The sequence below is a fragment of the Pongo abelii genome, chromosome 4, assembly GCF_028885655.2.
Source record: "Pongo abelii isolate AG06213 chromosome 4, NHGRI_mPonAbe1-v2.0_pri, whole genome shotgun sequence".
Classification (NCBI taxonomy): Eukaryota; Metazoa; Chordata; class Mammalia; order Primates; family Hominidae; genus Pongo; species Pongo abelii.
Genome location: NC_071989.2, coordinates 83598263 through 83616161, shown reverse-complemented (window position 1 = coordinate 83616161; position 17899 = coordinate 83598263). Strand labels below are relative to the sequence as shown.

Here is a 17899-nt window from a genome sequence, read left to right as displayed (position 1 = left end):
AGATGTTCAAAAGCACCTAGTAATAACATATATTTAGCAATGCCTTATTAAATAATATTCATAGATATCATAATCTACCTCTACACATAAATTTAAAATATCAACATAATGCCTTAAGGGGAAATAGAAGAAATAATAACAAATTATGTTTTAAAATATGTATATGTTCCAGTGTAACAACTCTCAAATACAAAATGAAGACATGGGATGCTAATATCTAAGTGTAGAATCATCACAAATGCAACAAATGCCAATGTAGACAAATACGGGTGTGCTTATTAGCAACTTAATGTCACAAATAGGTTTGTCACCAGTGGTAATGTGATTTGCAGAAACGATGAACAACTCTCAGTAAGACTTTAAACAAAACAAAATATAATCTTCCCTTGATTTACAAGTAGTTTTACTCCTGGAAAATTTACAACATATCAAAACTGTGCAAAAGATACTGTGTTTATATATAAAACAGAATACAATTCTAGGCTTAAATTATTAGAAACAGATTTTTTTACCTAAATAGACATCTGCTGGAATACTGGAAAACTGTGTGATATGCAAGGCAAGGCTTTGCTTATGTGGAACTGTATTGTGCACTGTAGGTCTTTGGTCAATGGAATGTGGGCTGAGTGGCAGTGTACCAGCTCTGAGTCTAGGGTTAAGAGGTAGGTATTAGCTTCAGAGAAACAGAACCAAAAGCATGCATATGGATATAAATATAGAGAGATATAATAAAGAGACTTGTTATAAGGATTTGGCTCATGCAATTATGGAGGCTAAGAAGTGCAGACCCAGGAGGGCCAATGGTATAATTTAAACCAAAGCCTGAATCCAAAGGTAGAATATCAATGTTCCAGCTCAAAGACAGTCAGGCAGAGAGAAAGAATTCTTTCTTAATCAGCCTTTTATTCTACTCAAGCCTTCAACAGATTGAGTGAGGCCTAGGAATCTGCTTTGCTCAGTCTGCCAATTCAAAAGGTAATTGCCTCTAGAAATACCCTCACAGACAAACCCAGAAATAATGTTTAACCAAATATCTGGGCACCCCATGGCCCAATTTAGTTGATGCATAAAACTAATCATCACAAGGCATCACATGTTTCTGCTCACCTTTCACATACTTCTGCCACCTCCACGCAGAAAACATGAACTGGGTAATTTATTAACCCAGGAGGATAAAAGACCTGAATTCAGAATGCAACTTGAAAAAACCCCAGCCATGCTCAGTCTAGACCACCTAGCCCTCAGCGAATTTACAGATTTGTGGATGAAAATAAATGATTGTCGCTTTATGTCACTAACTTTTAAAATGGTTGATGTAAGCAGCATGATGTGGCAATCAATGTCTGATATATCAAATGAGACAGTTTTCCTTTTTTCTCAGCATAAAGAATGCAAGTATTGTTAAAAGAAGAATAGGAAAAGCCAATAAGAAATTTATGATGTTGGACATGGAATTGATAGATATTAGGAAAAAGAAGCAATGGGTAAAATATAGGGAAAAGATAAAGTTAACCAGTGCAATATAAACATAAATGCTTAATCCAAGCCGTATGAGTTGCTGGGTATTAGAAAAACCCTTCAACAAATCATACCAATGTGTATTTCATGAACTCACTCCCCTACAATCACTTGGAAAGATGGAATATGCAAAGTTTCTGTATCCTGACAGATTCATGTAGAAGCAGGCAGAGATGTAATAAGGATTTAGACCCATAGTTTTCACAAAATAAAGCCTTTGTTATCAAAATTCGAATCAGAATTCATTTATCCTTTTAGATTTTAAACATATACAGCATTAAGTAATGAGTAGACCCAAAGAAAAACCCATGAGTAATTCTTTTTTTTTATCAACAGTTTTGCTTTCAAACGGATTGGTATTTCCCACAAACCTGGCTTCTATCACTTAGTTATTTTACAAATTAACTAAATATACCATTCTATCTAGTTACTAACGTTCTGATATTTTTAGGGCTTTTATTCAATGACAAAGAAAATAAATTATGAGTTTACAAAACTTGTATATAACCACAGGCAACTAATCTTCCATGTTCTAATGAAATAGAAATGATTCTTAAATAAGTCATATATATTTTTAAAGGTCTTTGGATAATACCACATGACTTTGGAAGACTCTATATAAAAACTTGACTGACCTTCTGAGAAGTCAAAGCAATGAAATAAATACGATTAGATATAAGAATCACAGAGTCTACAAGATAAAAACAAACTAGTGATGATAAATAACTATGCAATAAGTTTGACAATCCAGATAAAATTGACAAATTTCTTTTTAAAAGGCAGCACACTAAAGCTGACATAAGAAGAAACTGAAACTCTGGATAGCCTTTATTAAAGAAACTGATTTGTTAATTAATAAGAGGAATATCAATGAAATTCTACTACTTCAGTTAATAATAATGTATCAGTAATGGCTCATCAATTGTGACAAATCTACTACACGGATGCAAGAACTGGGAACTCGTGGGGGTGGAGTAACTGGGAACTCTGTACTTTATTTTCAATTTTTCTATAAACCACTCAAAAATATAAAGTGTATAAATTTAAAAGCCTCTGAAACTGTATATTTCATTTTAAACAAAAATTAAAATGGAGTATAGACCCAATTATAAAATGTAAAACTATAAAATCTCTAGAAAAAAACATTGAAGGAAATCTATATAACATTGGATTTTTTGGTGAGATTTTTAGATACCACACCAACAGCATGATCCATGAAAGGAAAAAAAAGAGAAAAATTGGACTTTATTAAAATTTAAAACTCTTTTTCATCAAAAGACACTGTCAATAGCATAAAAAGACAAGCCACACTAGGAGGAAATATTTGCAAACACATATCTGATTAAATACATATCTGGTATCCAAAATACACAAAGAACTCTTAAAACTCAACAATAAGAAAGCAAGCAACCCAACTGAAAAATGGCAAAATATATAAATAGACACTGCACCAGAGAAGATATACAGAAGGTGTGGTATGCAGAAAAATGGTTCCCCAAAGATATATTCACTTCTTGATCCCCAGAACCTGTGAATACTACATTACATAGCAAAACATGCACAAGAACATTCATAGATACTTTATTGATAATAGCTCCAATCTGGAAACAACTCAAATATCTATCAACAGATAAACAGAGAAACAAATTGTGATATATTCATATAATGTAATACTATGCAGTCATTAATAACAAAGAATTGACTATTGATAGACAAAAAAACACGAATCTCTTCAAAAATACGGTGTTAAAAAAAACAGACACAAGAGTACATACTGTATGATTCCTTTTATTTGAATTTCCAGTATAAGCAAAACCAATCTTTAGTGATAAAAATTAGGACAGTGTCTCTGGGAAAGGAGGAAATGAACGAAAAGGGATACAGGGAACTTTCTAAGGTAATGGAGATATGCTTTTGGCTACACAGATGTATACACTTGTCAAACTGATCCAGCTATATATTTATGATCTATGTTTTCTGTGGATAAAAATTATACCATCATGAATTTAATTGATAAAACAACATCATTGTTCAGGAGACTCACAGTTTCTTATAGTGCTGAAACTCCAAAGGCATTTTATTTATTTATTTACTTGTTTGTTTGTTTATTTACAGAGTCTCACCATATTGCCCAGGCTGGTCTTGAACTCCTAAGCTCCAGCAATCCTGTTTCAATGTCCCAAGTAGCAGGGACTACAGGTGTGTACTACTGCATCCAGCTCCAAAAACATTTATTGAATAGACAGTAATGAATAGGGCAATGGGTAGTATAATGGACAACATCCTCAAAATAAATATGGGAAGTTCCTTAAAACTGTTCCTTGGAATAGTGATGTCAAAGGGAAAGACATTAGAAGCAAGTCTACAAGGGGGAAAAATAATTTGATAAGAGCCCAGGGTTCTCCAATGAGTTTTCTTGGTCTTGCGATAAGAATTCAGAATATTTAGTACAGAGAGAGGGATGAATGCAGTTGGCTTTATCCAGATCACTGCGGCTCAGAAGCTAGCTGATAGAGGAGAAATCTGAACAGTCTGGAAGTCAGTTTGTTGCATTCCGATTCGCTGGAATGGGTTCAAATTTGGAGGGTAAGAAGAATAAGGCCCAGGTCTAAAGGACCATGCAAGAGCAGTTTTGTGAAATTCTGGACAAGGCATGGAGGTCAAATGATAGAACTGTTCATGAGGGGCTTAGAATTTGGTTACAAGTGAAGCTGCTTTGCAGGGCCGATGGCTAAGTGTGCAATTAATTAGGGGCTCTTTTCTCTGCCTCTACCTTGTGGACTGAAAACCTTGTGGACTGGAAGTTCTGGGCACCCAAACAACATTCTGGACACAGTCACACCACTCGTATGTCCACTGGCAGAAGCAAGACTCTGCCAAGCAGCTTCTCAGATCTTGCACATGGAACAACGGAATTCAGAGCAGGAGAGGGAGAACTTGATAAGCACCTCCAAAGGACAGAAGTCAGGATAGTGGGAGATAGTTATGACTGGAAGGAGCATGCAAGGGACCTCTGGGGCATTAGGAATATTCTTTCTGATTTTTGATGGGTGCTCTATAAAGAGACGTGTTCAGTTTGTGAAAACGCAGCTATACCCTTATTAAATATGCACTTTTCTTTCTATATAATATACCTTAATAAAAAAGGTTTAAAAATAATTTAAAATGCTTCCAGCCCCTATGTGTCCAGTGCCAGGAGTTACAAATATCTCAGTGGCTTGGTCTCTTCCTCAAGGTATAAGAGTCTAGTAGGAAAATACACATAGAGCAGCCACCATGACATAATACGAGAAGTACTCCACAGCTGGAGCTGCAAGGGGCCTAAGGAGAGACTGAGAAAGAGCTGTGGAGTGTCATGAAAAGGGACCTTCGAGCTGAGGATTGAAGGATGATTAGGAGACTTTTCCATAGATAAATATGTGTATGGCAGGAGTTGAGGAAGAAGAGATGGTAGGAGGGAGAACATTCCCAGCCCACAGCAAGAGAAGATAAAAAAATGCCAATCTCCCATCCCGTCAAATACACAGTCATAGTAGAGTGAAAAATGTGCCTAAAAGCAAAATATTCCAAGTATTAATACAGGCTTTTGACAGCTATTGGATAAATAAGATTTATTGAGGATGGGGGTGGAGGAATAGGGGTCAATCCTCAGCTCTAATGACCTAAGTCAGCAATGAGCAGCCCCTGCTCAAAGGCCACTGTATTGAGTGTTTCTAGCCATGTTCCTTTTTCATTCAAAATGAAAATAGTTGTATTGAGTGCCAAAGCAATTTATATTCTCACAACTTAGATGACCTCATCTACATTATTGCCTGGAAAAATATCCATGAGAAAAACTGGCACCGCTTTTTTAGCCACTAGAACACTAATACTTACACATGCTTGAAAAACAGCATTGCAGGTGTATACTGAAATTAATATTTACCACCTCTACTGGTGCCTTAATTACAAAAGTCATGTGTGCTTATTGTTGAAAACTCAAACCATTCAGAAATATATAAAGTAAAATATGTAAGGTCATTTCCATACCCTAAAAGATAAGAGAGTTTGATCTTTATTCTCCCAAACTCTGTAATGTACCTTAAATTCTTTTTAGTAGAATCATACTATATTGATTCTACTAAATATATATATTTATATGCTGGTCATAAATTGCTATATTTTTAACTAACAACATCTTCAAAATATTTCCATTTTACCATGTAGGTTCACCTCATTCATTTCAGTGGCTGTGTAGTATTTCATTATTTGGAGTAACCATAATTAATGTGATCAGGTTCTGATAGACATACAGGTTGTTCCAATTTTTTACCACTGTAAATAATGATGCAATAAACATACAAAATTCTGATGAGTATTCTGATACCTCTGAGCATGTCTAGAAGGGGAGGGACTAAGAAGTCTCTTGGGATTTTATCTCATCTTGGAAGCTGAGCAGGGTCAGGCCTGATTAGTACTTGAGTGGAAGACCGCCTGGGAACACGAGCTGTAGGCTTAAAAAAAAAAAAGTCTCCTAGAAAGCTTATTCTGAGTGAAAGGCAATTTGAAGCCCATTATTTATGGTCCTAGGACAACAGACCTGCATTAGAGAGGGAAACTGATTGTAAATACAGTACACTGTATCACTTGGCATGTTCGTACACCAGCCCTCATACATTCACAGATTCTCTAAACTCTCCAGGGACATCAACAGCACAGGGCAGCATCAGCAGATTCCACAACACTGGAACCAAGGCATTCTGGGCAGTGAGACACAGGCTGGGCAACACTGTGGTGATGTTGCTGCAGGGACCAGAGCAGGAGACAAGAACTACAGAAGCAATCTTCAAGGACTCAAAGAATAGTGAGGAATCTTTGAAGCAGGCTGGGAATGCCACAGTTGGGGTCAGACGAGAACCACAGAAGTGATTATGGTTGCTATTGTGAGTCTGTAATTTCTGCCTTCATATGGATGTGGCCAACAGGAAACACAGGTTGCAGATTTAATTGGATGCTTCAAAAAGTAGTAGTCTTTACACTTAAATTGTTTTGTGTTCAATGCAGCTAGTGATGTGTTTAATATGCATTGACTGGAGTATGCTGTCTTGTGGTGAAAAGAATGGTGTGAGGGCAAACATGACAATGGCTCCATGGATTTATTAGAATATTACTTCTTAGATACGAAGCACAAAAATGAAATAAAGAAAATTGGCATGCTTAGAACTACTAAAAAGTGATATTAAAATACATGTATTTTAAAAGAGGCTAGTCGGAGCTTGAAATGACAAAGTGGGTCACCTTCTCTACCCACTGCCAAAATGCATGGCTGTTCCTTGCTGCAGAAACTCCTGTGCTGCGTGACTCAGCTGGGTAATTTAAAGCAAAGAATAAAACATCTCAGATATTTCTCCTAGATAAATTTTAGCCCCCCAAAGTTCACTACTTATCTTGCATAAATTTGCAGATGTTAAAACCTAAATATTGGAAGAGATAGCATCTTAGAAATCAAGCTTCTGGTGTTCCTGGTGTTTCTACAAAGGCAGAACTAGAACTTCAAGTTCCATTTGTTCAGCAATTACAGGAGCAGTGATGGCAGTAAGGATTCACTGCAGTCACCGAAGAATAGGAGACCTAAGGATATAGTCTTTAAAAGCTCCAGATGCTCATCTAAAGGTCTGAACACACTAGATGATTGTAATCAGGTGAAGACAGGCATGATGTAGCAGAAAGAACACTGAACTAGGTGTTTGATTACTTGGTTTAGTTAATTATAAGCCACGCATCTCAGGAAAATCACAAGTTCTCTGAGTAAGGAGAGGGCCAGGGTTACCATGAAGACTAAATACAATGCTCTGCATGCATTTGCTGGATACAAATATGCATAGCTTAACAAGACCACCTACACAATTGGCAGGGCCCAATGCAAAAGGGAAACATGGGACCCCTTGCTCACAGAATTTCAAGAGGTGAGAGCAGAACACTAAACCAAATGTAGCATTCTTCTAAACGTGAAGCTTAGTGTGACTGTTCAGGCTAAAGACCCATGAAGCTGGCCCTAGGTGTTATCAGCCCACAGATAGGTGCTCCTTGAGAACAGGACTTTTGTAACTGCATAGCTGAATCCTCCGGACTACCTTGCATTTGGTAAATACTTGGGAAACATTGATTGCTTCTGAAATTGCAGTATAATGAAAACAAAGTGGAACTGTATACATCAAAAAGGTATCCTCTCATTTTACAAGATACATATGGAGACAAAAGAAAAGATACCTTTTAAAGTACAGTGCCTATGAAGTAACATGCTAGGAGCTTTGTGTATATTTTCCTTATGCAGTCTCTACATGCAATCCTAATGAGTAGATTACAAAATCATCTTTTCACAGCTGAAAAAATTTAGGCTTAGAGAGGTTAAGAAACTTGTTCATGGTTAAAAAAGCTCAACATATCTGATCATTAGAGAAATGCAAATCGGAACCACAATGAGATACCTTCTCACACCAGTCAGAATGGTGATTATTAAAAAGTCAAGAAATAATAGATGCTGGCAAGATTGCAGAGAAACAGGAATGCTTTTCCACTGTTGGTGGGAATGTAAATTAGTTCGATTATTGTGGAAGACAGTGTGGCGATTCTTCAAAGATCTAGAACCAGAAATACCATTTGACCCAGCAATCCCATTACTGGGTATATAACCAAAGGAATATAAATCATTCTATTACAAAAACACATGTACATGTATGTTCATTGCAGTGCTATTCACAATAGCAAAGACATGGAATCAACCTAAATGCCCATCAATGACAGAGTGGATAAAGAAAATGTGGTACATATACACCACGGAATACTATGCAGCCATAAAAAGGAATGAGATCATGTCCTTTGCAGGGACATGGATGGAGCTAGAAGCCATTATCCTCAGCAAACTAATGCAGGAACAGAACACCAAATACTGTGTGTTCTCACTTATAAATGGGAGCTGAACAATGAGAACACATGGACACAGGAAGGGGAACAATACACACTGGGGTCTGTCGGGGAGAGACTGAGGGAAGGGAGAGCATTAGGAAAAATAGCTAATGCATTCTGGGCTTAATACCTAGATGATGGGTTGATAGGTGCAGCAAACCACCATGGCACATGTTTACCTATGTTACAAACCTGCACATACTGCACATGTATCCCAGAACATGAAATTAAAATTAAAATAAAAAAAGAAACTTGTTCATGGTTATACTGTTTTTCTCCAACAGGTCATTAATTCATTTGACAATATTTATTGAGCTCCTACTATGTTCCAGTTACTATTTCAAACACGAAGGACAAATCAGCAAGATTAATACAAGACCAATTTATCCCTAATCCTGTCCTCAGTCTCCTAGGGTTTGTAGATTAGTGAAGGCGGACTGGCATTAATGAAAGAATCCCATTTTTTTTTAAAAAAAGGAAATTGTAAAATTAGTGAGCTTCATAAACAGGATTGCTAAATTTGGCAAATAAAAATATATGACACTCAAATAATTTTAAGTTTTCAATAAGCAACAAATAATGTTTTAGTGTAAGTATGTCTGCTATGGTCTGAAAGCTGGTGTCCCTCTCAAATTCATATGTTGGAACTTAATCCCCGATGTGATAGTATTAAGAGGTGAGGCCTTTTGGAAAATAAGTAAGTCATGAGGGTTCCACCCTCATGAATGGGATTAGCGCCCTTATCAAAAAGGCTGAAGGGAGGTGCCTTGCCCCTTCCATGCAAGGACACCTATGAGGAATAGGCCTTGACCAGACACCAAATCTTCTGGGACCTTGATCTTGGAATTCCCAGCCTCCAGAATTGCCAGCAATAAATTTCCATTGTTTATAAATTACCCAGTCTAAAATATTTTTGGTATAGCAGCTGGAAGGGACTAGGACAATGTCCCATGCAATATTTGAGACATATTTATACTTCAAAAATTTTATTGTTTATCTAAATTCAGATTCAACTGAGCATCTTATATTTTCTCTAATAACTTTATGAGGAAAAGAACACCGTATTAAAAGTAACCTCACAACAGAGGCTTAGAGGCTAGACTGAAATCTGAAGAGCATAAGGAGTTAATATGTTAGAGGTAAGTTGGGGCAGGTTGCAGGAGACTGATGATTGAAGGTTGCTGGGGATGGAAGTGGTTTTGGGGCTCATGTAAAATGAGGCTGCAGAAGTGAGTAAAGGCCAGACCACCTAGGGCTCTGAAGGCCATGCAAAGGTTTTCAGCCTTTATTGCACTCAACTGACCTGTCATTACAATGTTCCTTCTGCCAATGCCCTTCCCTTCTTTGAAACCAAATATGTAACTGTCTCCATGGAGTCATTCCCAACCACCCATGTCACTCACTCCTATGGCTTTTACCAAAGAAGTTAGTCCTCTTTACATTTGTCTCACAAAACAGAATGGTATTTCACTGAGGGCTTCCAGCAGATACTTGGTAAATATTAAGGAGGAAAACATAGCTTAGAAAGTCCATGCATTCTGGGTTCTTGCTATGCTATTTAGTACTAGTTCAAGTGCATCTGCATATGTGGTTCCCCTAATGATAACATCCGACTCACTTGGCAGAGCTTGATAAACAGCACATTCTGGACCCAACCATGGAACCATTAATTTAGAATGTCTAGAATGGGGCTCAGAAATTCCCACGTAAACAAGCTCTCCAGAAAAATATGATATACACAACTATTTGAGAATCGCTGGTCTATTTGACTACTCTAGGATTCTAGGGTTTCCAAACAGTGGAAAATGATAAGAGAAAGCTCGCTTGGTTTCACTTGTCATAAATCTCACTGTACTCTTGACTTGTAAGAGGGTCCAAGGTTGTCAGAAGACTGAAGCCCGTCCCTATAGTGTCCAGTCTTAATCATTTGTATTATATACTATCTATGGGAAAAGATGTAGCAAGCATAACGCACATTAGGTGATCAACAGAAAATATTTTAAATGTCATACTAAATTGATCTGAGTATCTTCTTTATGTTAAGCAGGAATTATTTTTCAAATTTGATCCCTAAAATTGTTTTAATTCATACATCTAATGGCATAAAACAAAATCTAATGGACCATTTATCTACAAAAACAGAGCCTATAGCTTCATGTAGAATTTTAACATGAGTTAGTTTATTTAAAAAACACATTTTCTATGCTACTTATAAGCAAAGTTCAAACTTAAAATATAACTCATCATATATTTCTCTATTTCCTGGAAAGAAAGAATATTAGAACTAGAAAGGACCAAACCATCCAATCCATCCTGTCCATTTATTTCATTTTGTTCAATTCCTCTCAATAGGGAAGCCATCCTGAAGTGCAAATACTACTGCTGTCCCTAATTAGGAGGGGTTGTTTGTGATAAAATAAAATTGTGTTTTAGTATCCCATTAAGACATATTTCTAGCAAGAATTAAAATCGTAACTTCATTCCCATTGTTATTCTTAGCTGTCTCAAATAAAGAAAAAACCTCCAAATTCAAACCACTGCAACATTTTATGCTGGTTGCTCAACTGTGCAGAGATTGAAAAAGCAAAGCAAAAACAAAAACAATGTGGCAATGTTGCATCAAAACTATATATACCTGCCAGGGGCTGCCTTTCCTGGGTTTACAAACAGACTTCATTGAAATGATGAGTTTGTGTTTAAATGGAGAATACTACGTATGCTGTGAACCACAGTCAAACAGGAACCTCACCAACATGGAACCAAGAAATACGCTGGTGTATTGAAGGTTTTCCCCTGATACAGCTGCACAGAATAAGAGGCATTTTGCTTTCACTACTCACAGAAACCTACCATTTTATGGAGTAATATGAATAACAACAGTGGGCTGGTTAAGGAGGCATTTTGACAAATCACATGCTTTTATTCATACAATATGTCATCAAGTTTGCTTAAGAATAAGAGCTAACACTCCTAATTATAGGAAATGGGTTTTCTGGTACTTGTCGTCACGTGATATATTGCACATTATGATGCCTTTGCCGTAATCTCCTGGAGATTGGGAACTGGATCCTATTATTTGAAGCATTTCCACACTTAAGGAATATGATAGGGTTAATAATGAATAGGATTTTTACTACAAGTTCTTAGGCCAGTCTGCTTCTCAGATCAGAGAAGCTACTTTCACCGTCATTGGGTCATGAAAAATAAATCTGATTTCTCCACTACATGAACAAAACACTCAAATGTGATCCAGAGCTTCTTTTTTTCCTTCTCCAGACAGTCAGCAGCTAATGGCATTTGATTGCATATTAGACTGTTAGGAAAAGTCTACTGTCTGCATTTGCTCACATTGAGGGCCAAATTTCATTAAAAAAACAATGCTGGGAAAAGTCTCTAGAATTTTTTAAAAGATAAAATTGTGTGTGTGTGTGTGTGTGTGTGTGTGTGTGTGTGTGTGTGTGTAGGGGCTTTGTTTGCTAATATTTTCCATTCATGGAAAATTTGTATTTCCAAAGCCAAAGCTCTCTGAGATTATCTCTTTTGTCTTCAAAACAACCCTGTAAGGTACGTAAGAGCTAGTATAAGCTATTTTTCACAGTTCTCAGAGATGGAAGATGAACCCAAGAGGGTAAGTAACCTGCCCAAGGTGACATAACACAATATTTGGGGAAATGGTGACTAGCATCTGTGTCTCTGGGTTCCTTGATAACTGCTTTTCTTCCTCCCTCCCTTCCTTTCTTTCTTCTTTCCCAACCCGGTCCCCTTTCATTCATTTTGCCTACATACTGCAGATTTGGGCTCCTTCAGTAAAGCCAGTAGAAAAACTTTGTCACTGGGTTTCCAGAAAGTGGTCTTTAAAAAAAGAATAGAATGGATCGTGGATTTGATTTATTATTTTCCACCAGAGAATGCGTTATCAGTAGTGTTTTTAACGCGTATATGCCATGAAACAGGAATGCGGCACATTGTTTTGTAAGACATTCTTAAACCTCACTTAGAGGCCAGGCCTCCTGCCAAAAATCCTGCAGAATGGTGGCGCAACGGGTTGGCACTACAGAACCTCACGAACCTCAACACCTAGGCGTTCACATGAAAACTTGCCACGAGCACGAGGCCTTTCGGAACTTGCCATGAAAAATGAGTGAACGCCTGAGAGATTAATGCCACATTCTTCAGAATTAAGGATAAGAATTAAACGGAAGCTACCGCGCTACCAGTCAGCTAAGTATGAAGAGAGTAGGTTCAGCGGGAGAGGAGACCATCAGGCCATCCCGGTCTTGGAGCCTTAAAAGACGCCCCATCTCCTCGGTCCCCCGGGGAGCGCCCGGTAGCTGCGGCTCTTTCCCGGCACTGCGGCGCACTGCGGAGCCGCCTGCCCGCCAGCCCAGGCCGTGTGGGGCTTTCCTCGCCGCCCCGCGCCGCCGCAGTCCTCCCGCCCCCCGCTGCCCCGCCGGGTCGCCGCTCTCCGCGCCAGGCGCGCCTCGGGGCATCCATCAACCGAGAGCTTTTGACGCACACACACACGCTCCCAGACGGAGACTCCGTCGCCTGCCCCCACCCTCGCCCGCCCCTCGCGGGTCTGCATTTGCATCACTCGCACACGTAGCAGGTGACGCGAGCGCCCCCAGCTCAGGCCGTCCAGGCAGCACCTCGAGCCCCCGTGGCTCAGCCCCTCCCCCCAACCCCCCCGCCCCCGCGCGCTGCCTAAGGTCCCCGCACGCCCACAGATCTGCTCCCGATTGTTCATCTGCCGCGGGGCGCTGGCTGCCCCAAGCCAAGTTCATCCCCGTATTCCGCAGTCCCCCTGGGCCCAGCCCGGGGCGCTCCCCGCGACGCTCTGGAGAAGTCTTCCCAGTTCTAGAACCCAGGCGGAGGGGAAAAAGCCCACTAAAAGAAAGGGTCAGAGGGTCGGCTGATGGCTTTCGCTGCCCTCATCGCCATCTAAGATTACCTCGGTAGCTTATTTACTAGGATCGGTCCCGCTCCCCTCTGAGCTTCACAGCCTCGGGTCTGCTTCACCTGGCCTGGCGCACAGCAGGCGCCCAAAAGGTTTTTGCTGAATGAAGGCGTTGTAACGTAGGAAGTGCAGGCGCTGACAAAGAGCCTCAGCCCCGCGGGCTCCCCTGCTCTACAGCCCTCTCTTGCTCTCGCTTAGACGCTAGACAGGCGCTTCGGGAATGTATGTGGGAGAGTTTGAAAATCCATGGTGTTTCTTTCAGGCTCTCTCAGCACTTACTGCGGCTACCTCTGCTCTCCCGCCACCTGCACGTCTGCAGAGGGATCCCCGCCGAAAAGTTGAGCCTAAGGCTGCTATGAAGGTATAGGTCCAGGTACCCAGCCCGGGGCTCTGGGCTGCTAGATTTGAATCTGCCTATCCCTGCCCGTCAAACCACACAAGCAAAAAAGAGCGTGGCGGTCGCTGCAGACGCGGCCCCTGCATCCCCGCTGCTGCCCACCCACCTCCTCTGGGAATCCCAGATGAAGTGCAACCCAGTCCCCAGACCTACCCTAGCGAACCCGGGGGTCACTGCATCTATTTTATCCCTACTTTCCTGGTCCCTACCCAACAAAGGCGCCTACCCAGCTGCGGGCACCTGCAGCCGCTTCATTGGGGGCAGGCGGGGCAAAGTTGCGCTTCCAAAAGGCTGCAAAAACTTCCCCAGGCTGCAGCGCCCGGCCGCCAGTCGGGAAGAGAAATCCAGCAGCGGGGTAAAGTCTCCCCGCGGATGCCCGCTTCACCTCCCCCACTCACCACTCCAGCCGTCGGAGACCCTTGCCCTGAGTGGTGTCAGCACTGCAGCCGCCTCCGTGCGGGCGCCGCTCCGGCTCGCTTCCCCGGGCTGCCTCCGTCTGCCACTCTCGCCTGCAGCGCGCGGAGTGGTGACTCCTCTGAGCGTGTCAGCGGCGAGAGGAGGGGCGGGAAAGTGGCTCCCGGCTTGCACGCTGCGGTCCTCCTCCCCTCCTCCGCCTGCCTCCTCCCCCTGGTGCTGCAGTGCCGGGCGGCGGCGTGGCGAGAGTACCAGCGGTGCGCAGGGAGTCACGGCGCGCGGGGGAGGCGGGCGCCGCGCGCCACTCGAGGTACTCCGGCAAGTCGCGGTGCTGAGGCGCTGCTGCGGTGTGGGACTGGGGCAGGGGGCGGGGAAGGAGAGCCACCTCCAAGTGGTAGGTACTTCTGGAGAAGTCAGGGCTCTGAGTTTGTAGCAGGTGAAGGAGAGGGGCGGCAGTCCTTAATTAGTCACCAACTGTGACTGTGCGTTGCGCACTTGGCGGCGCCCCGGGTCAGGTCCAGCGTGAGACTCAAGGGAGTTCTGACTGCTGGACTCTGTTAGCACCGGACTAAAAGAGGGTTTGTATTCTATTTCTGGGCCTGGGACTGACTTGTTCACTTCGACTTGGCTTCCAGGGAGCAACCAGGCAGAGCTAGGTTGCCTACTTCCCCCAACCCCCACCCCGACGCTGGCAGACAAGTCCAGAGGAAACTTGGGCTCAGCAAGAGCAAACAGAAGAAAACTTCACTGGGTTAAGTCTAGTGTCTTCTCAATGCTAGATAGGGCCAGACAGCTGGGTTCACAGGCAGATATTGAAAGTGGCCCCTTAGAGGGGAAACAACCAAATATGAGAGAGAGGGAGAGGGAGGGGGGGAGAGAGAGAGAGAGGGAGAGGGAGGGGGGGAGAGAGAGAGAGAGAGAGAGGAGGAGGAGGAAGAAGGAGGAGGAGGAAAGAAAGAGAAAGAAAGAAAGAAAAAGAAAGAAAGGAGGAGGAGGAGGGAGAAAGAGAGAGGAGAGAAGAGAGAGAGAGAGGAAGAGAGAGAGAGAGAGAGAGAGAATTTTGCTTGTGTTGTCAGAAACAAACATTTCTCCCCTTGGCGTGCAGGAGAGAGAATTTTGCTTGTGTTGTCAGAAACAAACATTTCTCCCCTTGGCGTGCAGGAGACCCCAACTCGAGCTTCACTGTTCCAAAGCGGTGGGCCAGGCTGCTGGAGAGGAACTCGCTCCCGCGATGCCACACCCAGGCCTGGTGCACCCACCCCGCGGCAGCAATGGAGGGCGTCGCCCTCCCGGGCCTTCCGACGCGGACCCTGCCATCCAGATGCTGCGGGAAGTAGGGCATCCTCACGTCCCTGACTCCTCCAGCTCCGCGCGCTCACGGAACCCAAGTGGAGTGGGAAGCGGTCACACAGGCGTGTGCCTTCCCCGAAATCGTTGCTCCTGTGGTGGTGACCCAAAGCGAGACAAAGCGCCGCGCCAATACGGGCTGCAGTGGTTGGAACTCAAACACACACATCTCTCCGCGAATGTGTTCCATGCGTGTAAATATGCCTGGGTGATTGAATGGATGGCTGAATGAACGCTGTGTGGATAGAAATATAAATGTTACATGTATAATACAGGCGCCGGGGAAGGAGAGCTATCAGGCACCCCCAGGCTGAAGCCTCCTGCCCAGAGGAGCCGGTGGAGCCAGGCGGTTCGCCCAGGGCGGTGTTGTTAGCTTGGGCTTTCCAATTCGATTTGTGCCACTATGCAGGATACTGTGAAGAGAAGAAAATGGAGACAACTCTTGGCCTCTCATTTTCCCTCCTCTCTGGTTCAGACACTCTGGAACTAAAAGTTATGATTCTCATGTGCTGTTGAACCTACACTTCCTTGCTGGTCTTTTTTGTTCTTATGAGAGGCTTTGCAGTCTGTGACCATGGTGCTATGAGATGGTCAGGCAACATGAAAATTAGTGAACGTGCTCATTTTCATTTCGTGGATTCTTCTTAGTAAAATAATTATTTAAATAGTTAAATAATTTAAATAGTTAAATAATTTAAATAATTATTTAGGCTAAAATTAATGTGCTGCTACTATGACAAGGAGGTGCCTATGAATCCAGCATTGGAAATACAATTGTGAAATTAAAAAATAACAAATCCTATCTGGATTCCCCACCTTATTTATAAAAATTTGAGCTTCCAATTGCAAAATGTGCTGGCAATTCACTGAGTTCTCAAACGGTTACCTTTTTGAGAACCTCCCCCAAACTGTTGCAGAATAATGGATTGTTTCTCCAAGTGATGGAAGTTCAGAAAACCATGAAACAAACTTTAAACGTGATCAACGTTCTTTATGCTATGCTGTATCTTCCTTAAATCATTCTCCTATCTTGTCCGTGGAAGATGTTTTTTTAAAGTGGATTGATTTTTCTACTTCTGGATTTTCATGTCTTGATGCATTTGAAGGTAACAGCTCCTTTAGGAAAATCCCTGATTGTGAGTTTGCCGGAAACATCCCATTTAAGACCAGGTTGCACTGGAAAAGGCTATTTTAACGTTGTGTCTTTGGAGGACAGGAAACACTTTGTCATGATGATGTTGTGCCCTGGTTCCTGGACTTGCCCTCTAAAGCAGTTCTGGTTCTAGGGTCCTGCCTGGCACACACCTTGGCCCCAGGCCCCTTGGATCCAGCACTCAGACTAGTTTTATTCACGCCTTCATTATAATGAAATATTTTTTCTCTTCTGAAAACACTTGTCTTGTATAAGCGGATGGAAGGAAAAGGGGTATACCCCCCGATCCTCACAGAATCCCGGTACTCTAAAGTCGTTGCCCTCCTACACCTCAGGACTTTTATTCCTCAATGCAGGGTGTCTTCTTGTGATGCTAAAAAACAAGCTGTGAAAGACACCTAATGAGCATGAGAGGTCCGTTTTCGCATCAGCAAAGTGGTTTTCATAAAAATAATTCACACTAAGTACAGATGCTATAGTGGTTATATTTTATAATACACACAAGAAGCACAGTGCCTAGTACATAATGGGTATAGAATAAACATTAGTTGCTCTTCCTCTTTTAATAGTCAGGGCAAGGTTTTCCAAAGGCTGCACTTTGGAGAACTGGTTTTGTAAGATGCTCTGGAAAGTCAGAGTTATACCTGGCTTCCACAGCAGATGTCTGAAGAGAGCCCCATACTCTTGGACCAAGTCCACACAGCTCTCCACTTCTCCTCACCATCATCAGGAGTCTATAGCAAAGTGCAGACACCTACTCTTCTTACCCCAACACTCAGCTTCCACAACACTCAAAACTATTTTTTGTCTCTTTTGTAATTTTAATCGAAGTATTACTATTCATTTTTTTAAAACTCTGTTTTATAAGCACCACATTTTAATATCTAAGTCAATATTGGGGGAAAGAAACACCACCAAGAACTTCCCTCCAGAACAAAACAATGATGTTCATTCCTCCAAACATCCAAATTGAAAGTCTATCACAACCAAAACAAAAAAAAAGCCCATGGAGAAATAAAAAGGACTGCATTTGGCAGTCCTTGCTGTGCTGTGGAACCATCCTTCAGCTGGCTTTCAAAAAAAATAACACCCTAAGCTCATCAAAATATACATTTGCCATTTGCTTTTTAAAATCAAAAATAATCATTAAAAAGAAAACTTCAAGGAA

General features: G+C 41.8%; 1 protein-coding gene across 1 annotated transcript in view; it reads right to left on the bottom strand.

Annotated features, from left to right (window-relative positions):
• Window positions 1-14352, bottom strand: part of SV2C (synaptic vesicle glycoprotein 2C) — a 241378-nt gene extending 227026 nt beyond the window's left edge. Inside the window, exon 1 of the mRNA XM_024247277.3 lies at window positions 14216-14352. The gene's annotated coding sequence lies outside the window, so the exon portion shown is untranslated. The remainder of the gene's footprint in view (window positions 1-14215) is intronic.
• Between the last annotated feature and the right edge of the window lie 3547 nt (window positions 14353-17899).